Genomic DNA, 9,284 nt, shown 5'->3' with positions numbered 1-9,284 from the left:
GCAGGCCTAGTATCAATAATTCCTCTTCTATCCTGTATTGAGAGCATAATGTTATTGATTTGTAAATTTAACAATCTTTTGGTAACATTAAACCCCCACCAGGGACCAGGATTTCACCTAATAATGTAAAATCTATTTCTGAGTTTTAAAGGTCAGTGCTAACAAACAGTAAATGTTCTATCACAATAACCAGAAATGGGCCAGGTGGCACATGATAGAAATGGCTCCTTCTGAAAGGGTAATAATGCAAATTAACCAATTGGAAGAGGAGTTCTCAACCTGGGCCTCATGGTTCTGAGCAGGTATAATGGGGAGGCGTGGCCCAGCTGTGGGGTGAGGGTAGAGGGGTGTCTTGGTTGGGGAAAAAGGAGGCCCTAGTGGGGAAATGGCTGAGAATCACTGGAGTAGAGCAACATAGAAAATGCGTCTGGACCTACAGCCAAACTGTGTGTCAGAAAGGCATGATTTTAACTTTAGATCAGGATCACAATGAGGTAAATAACCAGAATATTGGAGGTGCTGGAGGGCTTGTTTCTACATGGAAAATAAAGCGACATATCAGTGTGCATGTGGTGGTTTTTTGTTTTTTTTGCTGTGGCACATAGGAGGAAGGAAGTGTTTCTCTCCCTCTCCCCCCAAAAAACTTTTTTCTTGTGGTGTTTGTGTTTGGCAATATATACAGCAGTATAGATTTATTAAAATACTATCATCTGGTATGGGATCAATATTAAGATATGGGAGGAGGAGAATTTCTGAAGGCTAGTTCTTTTGAGCAAGAAGGAATACAACTGATCTGTTCGTTCTGACATTGCAAAGGGTTTTCAGGCCCATATAACGCTCTCAGTTCCTGCCCTGCCTTGGTAGCCTCCGCTCTGTCTAAACAGGAAATGAGAACCTGTGTCTGTGGAGGAGCCCCCACAGCCTCTGAGTTTAAACAGGCAGTTTTGCTGTGTCTTCATCCATACGTGAAATATGCAACACAACGTATCCTGAAGCTTTGATGACTAATTGTAGTTAGCTGGGTGTGATTACATAGTCTGGTAGATTGTAATAAAATGGATGCTTAAGCAGCGGTAGGGAAGTCCTTATCGGAGGCCTGATCTGAAGCTCATTGAAGTCTATGGGAGTCTTGTTCTACCCCCCAGAGCTTGCTAACTTGGCTGGGGTGAGGGGGAAGGCGCTGGGAGGTAGGCGGAGGAGCGGGGATGTGGGGCGCTCGGGGGAGGTGGGGAAGTGTGAGGGGAGCTTGGCTGCTGGTGGGTGCAAAGCATCCACTAATTTTTTACCTGTATGTGCTCCAGCCCCAGAGCACCCACAGAGTCGGCACCTGTGGTAACAGGCTATGGGCATTCAGCCTATTTACCCTGCTGGGGAAGGTAATCTTTTTAGAAGTCCCCTTCAGTGCTTAGTGTGATTGTCTAAAATAACTCTCTGGACAGCAAAACTCTTCCTCATTGCAGAGACTTAAAATGCATAGCTGCATTTCCAACCTCAAAGGCCCTGCACGATCATGAGCGTTCCTTTGACCAAGGAACCTGGATGCATCTTCCACAAATATCTGTCAGCTCCCAAAATGGCCTCAGAAATAGCTGAAGAGATGCTCCCATCTCACAGGGGCTAAAGAGGCTGTTTTCTCAGCACCCCATCTTGTGCTAGCCTAATCTGGTAACAAAGGACTAATCCCATCTATGGTGACCCATTGATTGTTGGACTTGGAGGACTGTAATACAATATTTCTTTAAATAACACTTTGTATTATTTTTACATAGGATACTTACACACACACAAATATCAAATCACGTCTACATCTACACTCACCTAGAAAAGGAAAGTTGATAGTTAATCTACTTACTTATTTATCTCTACTTAGAATGTAAACTCTTTGGGGGAGCAATGGTCTCTTTATTCTATGCCTGTACAACACCTAGCATGATGGGGTCCCAGTGCCTGAGGGGTGCTCCTAAGGTGTTACTTTAACAGTACTACACCACCACAACCTCCTTTAAGCAACGAAAACCAGCTAGCTGTTCAATAATCGCGATGTAGCATTAAGGTAAAGACAGACTCAAGTATGTCCAGCACCAGAGCTGTGGTGGTGCCTGTCTATATTAAAGGACTAGAGAAGTAAAACAAAGCAGGAATTGCCATACTGGGTAATAGCAGGGGTCCATCTAACCCACTGTCCTGTCTCAAACAATGGACAGTATCCAGTGCTTTGGAGGAAGGTGCAGGACACTTTACCTATATGGAAATATCTTCTTACCCTCTGTCTGAGGTAGCAATAGCAGTACAGAGAACAAAGGGAGCTCACTGCTGATTGATCACCTGTCCAATGAAACCTTCACCGGTAACGAGAAGGGTGCTGCGTCACATGTGTATACTTCCTTAGGAAGTATGCAGAGCTGGGAATGGACACCATGTTGACACCACGGAGGGAGGGATAGCTCAGTGGTTTGAGCATTGGCCTGCTAAACCCAGGGTTGTGAGTTCAATCCTTGAGGGGGACCATTTAGGGATCGGGGCAAAAATTGGGGATTGGTCCTGCTTTGAGCAGGGGGTTAGACTAGATGACCTCCTGAGGTCCCTTCCAACCCTGAAATTCTATGATATGCAGGTGTCTGTTCCGGTTACTTTGAAACTTCGCCACTTCCAAAAGAGAACTGATCCAATGGTCCCCTCTGGTGTTAATTTTCCAGTACTGCAGCTTCATATCTAGAACAACATTTGGACAGGACAGAGGCTCCACACAATAGTCTTTGCTGGGTAAACCACCAAAAGATGGAGTATTGAAAATCTCCGCTTTAAAAAAGCCCAAACATATTTTAAAGTTAATGCTCATAAAAATAAGAGACTCTGGCTTCAATCAGGAACAGATACTCTACCACCTTCTCTCCAGTTCCTTTATAGTCCTTTTATCAAATCACCTAGTTGGGTGGAGTCTTTCAGTCTTAATCTCATTACATTTTGGAGAGGCAAGTATGAAATAGTGGACTGAGCATGAGCTGGGGGCCAGGAGCTCCTGAATCCTAATCCTAGCTTTGCCACCAGTTTGACAGGGGGCTTAGTGCACCCTCCTGTAGCTCTAGGGTCTAGCTCCCAATCTGTGAAATGAGGATACTGGCCCACCACCACTTTACCTGAAAGGAAAGATGTTGAGTCTTTTCAACATGGGTAAATATCTGTAAGGGCGAAGCTACTGATGTTTCTTTTTAAACAGGAGGGATTAGATAGGTCCACGAAGAAAGGAAGGTATGAATGTCGTAACTACTACTTGCATTAAGAACTTGCCTTGTTTCCTATTGATCCATCCGGGTACCTATGTGGTCCTCATTGCCACAGTACACAAACACTTTCCTTTACTTAAAATGTTTGTGTTTCTCTCTCCCTTCCCCGCCACCAAGAGGCGGGGTGGGGAAGGGGGTGGTCTTTAATTTGAGAGAGAGCCAGGGCAAAGAGGTGGGTTTTACATTTGGCTCTGAATCATTTCTTATTTCTTGTGGCAATGAGTTCCATAATGGAGAAAGACCTCCGTCTATTCTTACTTTATGAATAATCATCCTTCAAACTCTATAGCGTGCGTCTTCAAAACCTAGAGTACTCTTTCAAAGCCTATGATTTTTGAAAGAACTTCCAAGTAGAAAAGGTCAGTCAATTAATAGGCAAACTCAACAGATACAAAGTGACTTTTTTTTATTCCAGTAGAACTGAAGGTTCTTTTTTTTTTTTTTTTTTAAGCCGTTTATTTTTTTCTTCCAGTGAGTCAAGATGTACCCTTACAACAAGCATTTTTCTGCTCTAGCATCTGGTCATTTTCATAAACAAAGCATGTCAGGTATCCAGAAAATAAGGACATCTTCTTTGATTTCTGCTCGTTGGGTTCTTGTGAAGCTAAGATGGCTGCCATCCTTCAGTTATCACAGTACTGTACCTTTAGAATAGACAGCATCAGCACTGTGATAACTGAGCCAGGGCAGCCTGTCAGTCATTATGTCTGTTAGTATCTCATAGAGAATAGTGCTTGCTTTATTGTGTGCTTACATAGTGTTTCCTCTTGTGCATGTTTCAAAAATAAAGATCACATAAAATACTAATGTTCGTTCTTTGAGGACATGGATGATGGACTTAATGCATGTTTAATAAATACACGTGGAAATGAACAAAGTGTTCTGAAACTTCAGTTAATTTATCCACTCTTTGAAAATTACCTGGTTAACTGGTATCACTGCACTTAAATTCAAAGCAGCTTTAAAGTATTTTTCAGAGTTGCACAATCCAAGTCTACAGAACACAGTATTTAACTGGGGAAGGGGAGAAATAATTTACTCGTTCCATGGAGATAATCACTGATGGAATGAGGGTATTTTTCCCTCTCATTATTTTTTTTCGGTTTCAATCAGCATTTGAAGTAGAGTGCTGTTCCCTCACATAAACTACATAGGCAAGATCCTCAACTGGTATAATTGGCATAGTTCCACTTAAGATAATGAAGCTGCACAAATTTAACCTGGACCCATTATCAAATAGTTTTGTTAATTATGTGGATATAATATCTTTGAAACTTAAGTATTATGTTCCACACTGAAAGTGCTAGGACCTTGACACACACAAAAAAGACAAGGTTTCTGTCTTGTGGGATTCACAGTACCACCTCAGGCCTCCATTCAGCAAACACTTACAGATGTGCTAAAGTTCCAACAGGTATGTTTGCAGCACTGGGGTCCTTTGAGGCCCAATCCTACTCCCTTTGAAGTTTTGCCATTGATTTCAGTGGGAGCAGGATCAAATCCAAAATAGTAACAAGCTCTGGATGTGGAAATGATCCTGGAGTTTGAAGAAAAGAGTTGCTGTCTGATGGACTTGTTTGTTCAGGCTGTGTGATGGCTGATTTGGGCCATACACTGAGGTCTAAATGAAAACTGCTGAAATCAAGAATTACACTGCAAACAATGACAGAAGTTTATCAAAATATTTTCTCTGGTTCATGTTTGAAGTACTGCTTAAAAAGTCATGGTAGTTTTTCCCTTTGAATAAAGGCATCTAATCTAGTGAATCAGTTCTGTAATGATCAGCATATTAAAATAAATGTTTCATCAGGTTTCACAATGTAAAGAAATAGATAAATATATTTTACATTTCACATAATGTTCCATTTAAGAATTTGATGGACTTAATTGGTGTAAGTGGTACTTAAATATTTCTGATAGGGTAGAGCAAGAACTTTATGGATAACATAATAAATAACCAACTAAACTGATATGTATTTCCTTAAGTTAAATAAAATGCTTTTAAAATTCAGAAATGCTTAACATTCAACTGGGCCCAAGTACTACCAAAATGGTCTCTTACATATTTTTAACACAAGAGGGCAATACAGAGACAAATGTTAAAAACAGCTTCCTGGGAAAAATATTTGTGCATTTTTAAAACAAATTACAAAAATGTTACATAAACAAGGGACCAGTCAATATGTTATACAATATTGTTCCAGGAGGTAAATATGAATGGGCAAATATGTACAAAAATGTTAGGATATATATTTGCCATCAACTGCAAATTTATCAGCATCCTTAGAATAATCTGCCATTTTCTGAAAATAGTAACCGTAAGGTAACCTAGGAGCACACATTTATTAAGGATTTATATAAAAAATAAGTATTTCCTGGCTTTCAAATATGTTAAAAATAAGATCAATATAAAGGTACAAAAACGTCATTAGATCATTCTATTAGCATCACAAGGGCTGGACACTCTGGATGTATTTACAGTTTGCTGACGATAAGGTGATATATTTACTCTGCTGTCTCACTTTTTAACACTCACCTTCTTTTCTAGAATAAAAAGAAAGCTTTCCTCAGTAGTCAGGTAACATAGATCCTGATCCTGAAAACATTCAGGAGTAGTCCCTCTGATCTCAATGTGGTACACATGAATTTACTCAAGTGCATTTTTCGGTGTGTATTTTTGTTCAGCTTATTTCTAAAGCATTGCAAGTACTTTAACTTGATTTTAAATTTTTCAATTCCATGTTCTATTTTTTGCTGTCAGATTTTGCTTTTGAAAAAAATTCTATTCACATTGTTTTTATTTTGCTTGTCCGTCCCGTCCCGTCCCCCCCATTTCCACTACTCTCTTCTTTTGGGGTCAGTAACTTACCACGTTTCTTGAGCGTTCTGAATTAAACAACACTCCTTTTGATTAGAGTCTAAAAACTAAATTGGCTATTTACCCTCTCCTGATGAATTCAACTTTTCTTTCTTTTCTCCTACCACGTAGCTTGGAATTATAGCTCTGATTTTTACAGGCCAACTCTGACACTGAATATGAAGAGGTGTGTGTCTTATCCAAAGCTAGGAAAAATGGGGGGAAAAACACCTTTATTACAAATATTTTACACTGTGTGTGTGTGTGTGTGTGTGATCTTAAGAACAGAAAACGGCAGTTACAGGGATATAATTAATCTTTTGGCTACTGAGTAGGTGACTTTCCTCCTTATGAAAGTTACTGGAATTTTAATATGGCAGGAGGTCCTGCCTACAGTGCAGTTTACAGCACCTAGAAGTGAAAGACTCTAGTGTGCCAGGACAGTTATTAAAGCAATATTTTCTATGGCTTTAAATTCTTCTTTATTAGTTTTTAAAGATTTGCTTCTTCACTTGTAAGTGAGGTAGGAGACAGGTACGTTCAACAATATGAGACTCTCCCGTCAATGAAACTTCAGTAATGGGGAATTGTTTATAAAATCGTCTCCATTCTTTTTCTACATTCTGCTTGATTCCTTCCACCAATACTTACCTTTTAGTCTTTTCAACTCCTTTCCCCTCTTAAACTTCTATTAGCGGCTGAGTTAACAGTCTGATAGATGAATTCTAACTGCTGCTGTTGGTGCACAAAATGTATGAATAATTAAATAAATAAATCTCAAACATTATTAATCATTCATCAGCTACAGTCTATGGGCAAGTATTCAGTCACTTTTCTGGAAACAAGAGCTCCTAGAGGCCCCTTCCTGAAAAATACATGAAAATATTCAAACAAATTTAACACCAGTAACCTGCCTGGGTCCCCCAGTATTCTCTTTCTCATAACCCCACCAGCACAGCTCTAGATGGACCAACATCTCCCACGGAAGGGGAGCTCAATATGTGGGGGGGGGCACGGCACAGGAGAAGGGATGCTCTTTGTTTTCAGCTCAGGCTGCACTGAAAACATCTGCTAATAATCACAGAAGCTGACATGGCTGGAACTAGGGCTATGGACTTGGCCCTTGTCACTTATTAGCCAACAGGGGAAAAATGTCCCAATGCTTTGTTAAAAAATAACTTCCTAGGTCAGGAAACAAGGTGGTGATCTAGGATCTGGCCCTGTACCTGCCCCAGTTGTCCAGCTGAACTTGCCCTGCCAAGCCCTCTCTTTGCAATAAATAAGTAAATACCCTGCTCTGTAAGTGAAAGGTAGAGGGAACTGGAGGTGTGGCTCCACAGGGGCGGAGGTGGGTGGGCAGGAGCAGAGAATCCTAGAATATCAGGGTTGGAAGGGACCTCAGGCGGTCATCTAGTCCAACCCCCTGCTCAAAGCAGGACCGATCCCCAGTTTTTGCCCCAGATCTCTAAATGGCCCCCTCAAGGATTGAACTCACAACCCTGGGTTTAGCAGGCCAATGCTCAAACCACTGAGCTATCCCTCCCCCCTAATAGAGAATAGGAAAAGCCCCTCTGGCGTTCTCCCTTGCTGATCTCAGCCAGCGAGGAAGTGCCAATGCCCGCGGCTGTGGGAACAAAAGCACCATCAGACAAGTTTTTGCGGCTTGTCTGGGAGGGGAGGGAGCACCGCCGTCCTGCAGCCATAGCTTGGTACCCAGCTCCCCAGGCCTGCTGAGGGGAAGCTCTGCCCGGCCAGGGCCGGGGGAGTGAATCTGAAAGTGACAAGCGCACGTACCAGGCACCTTCCAGGCTGCTTGAGTGAGACTCCAGCCCCGCCTTGGCTCCTCCTTCCCCTTTGGGAAGCTCACCCCAGCGAGCCGTGGAGACTCCTCCATCTTCCTCCTCCTCCTCCCAGGCTCCTCCTGCTGGATGCTTCATGTAAACAAGATCCAGGCTATATTTACAAGCGCTTGACGGAAAGGAACCAGTGCCAGGATCCTGAAGGAAAATAACAGTGCGCAACATTAAAAACCGCGCGCACACACACAGATATCCCGAAAGGCCAGGGGCTGGGAGACCTACAGGGCTTCAACCCTGCTCCCCATCAGCATGCAAAACAACCCCGCAAAGGCAATCGGACAGCGGTGCGCCGGCACCCCACCCTTCCTCCATAACCGTCCCCACCGAAATGAGCCCCCCGGGCCGCGGAGCGGCTGCCAGCCTGCGAGGCAGAGCCGGAGACAACGCACCCAGCTGTTGGGAGCAGCACAACGCGTGCGAGGAAAAACGAGCCTGGCTCGAGGCAGCTGCCTGCGATCCAGGGAGAGCGCTGTGAAGAAAACACACATTCCCAACCCAGACTCCTCTTCCCCTCTCACCCGCCCGCAGCAAGATAACGCCTGCCTTTCCCCCATCCCGATCGCACCCGCAAAAAACAGGCCCCCTCCCCCCGAACATAAACAAACCTCTGGCTTGCGTTTCCAGCGCTGCCTAAAGGTGAATTACGAGAGGACAGCACAGGACGTGTGATGCCAAGATTGCAACGCCCTGCAATACACTCCCCCACCCATCCCTGAACTGCAAAAGGGTGCGCTTGCTCCCGATCGCAGCCCGTGCACCCCCTATTCCCTGCCCTCTGCTCACCCAGCTTTGCGGCCGGGGCTCCTTTCCGCTCTTCTCTTTGTTCTAAGCGATCTTTGCATGAAGATTATCTAATGACGCAGCACAGACTCGCCACAACGTGACTGTCGCCATTTTTCTGTTTTTATTATATCTCTCTGCCATGTGATTTAAAAAAAAAAAAACTTCCGGGTCTCATGACCAGAAAAGAGCAAAACAAAAACGGAGACAAGACACAACTTCACACACACACACACACACACACATATGCAAGTGTCTCGTCTCTCCGTGTATCCAGCGATGCGTCCCAACTGTCAGAGTGACAAGCAACCAGAGGGCACCCCTTCTTGCATTGTGGGATTTAACCGTCTGGTAGAGAAAGTCACCCCTCACTCACATTCTGCCCCAGATTTACAATCAGGAGACCAGAAGCAGTTAAGATGAGACCAGACCCTGTTCTGCTTGATCAAATGCCTCCAATGTCCACGCCGCTTTCTGCTGAGCTATACCAACTTTGAGCTCTGT

General features: G+C 43.4%; 1 long non-coding RNA gene across 2 annotated transcripts; it reads right to left on the bottom strand.

Annotated features, from left to right (window-relative positions):
- Window positions 1–3,673: 3,673 nt before the first annotated feature.
- On the bottom strand, window positions 3,674–8,928 carry LOC125641501 (uncharacterized). Of its 2 annotated transcripts, none has more exons than XR_007358075.2 (3): window positions 8,784–8,928; window positions 7,936–8,138; window positions 3,674–6,876 (listed from the first exon to the last, which is right to left on the bottom strand). It is a non-coding gene; the product is annotated as an uncharacterized LOC125641501 (long non-coding RNA). The 2 variants fall into 2 exon arrangements; XR_007358076.2 differs by lacking the exon at window positions 8,784–8,928 and adding an exon at window positions 8,606–8,738.
- Window positions 8,929–9,284: the final 356 nt, after the last annotated feature.

Source organism: Caretta caretta, chromosome 8, assembly GCF_965140235.1.
Source record: "Caretta caretta isolate rCarCar2 chromosome 8, rCarCar1.hap1, whole genome shotgun sequence".
Taxonomy (NCBI): Eukaryota; Metazoa; Chordata; order Testudines; family Cheloniidae; genus Caretta; species Caretta caretta.
This window is presented reverse-complemented; position numbering and strand designations above follow the sequence as displayed.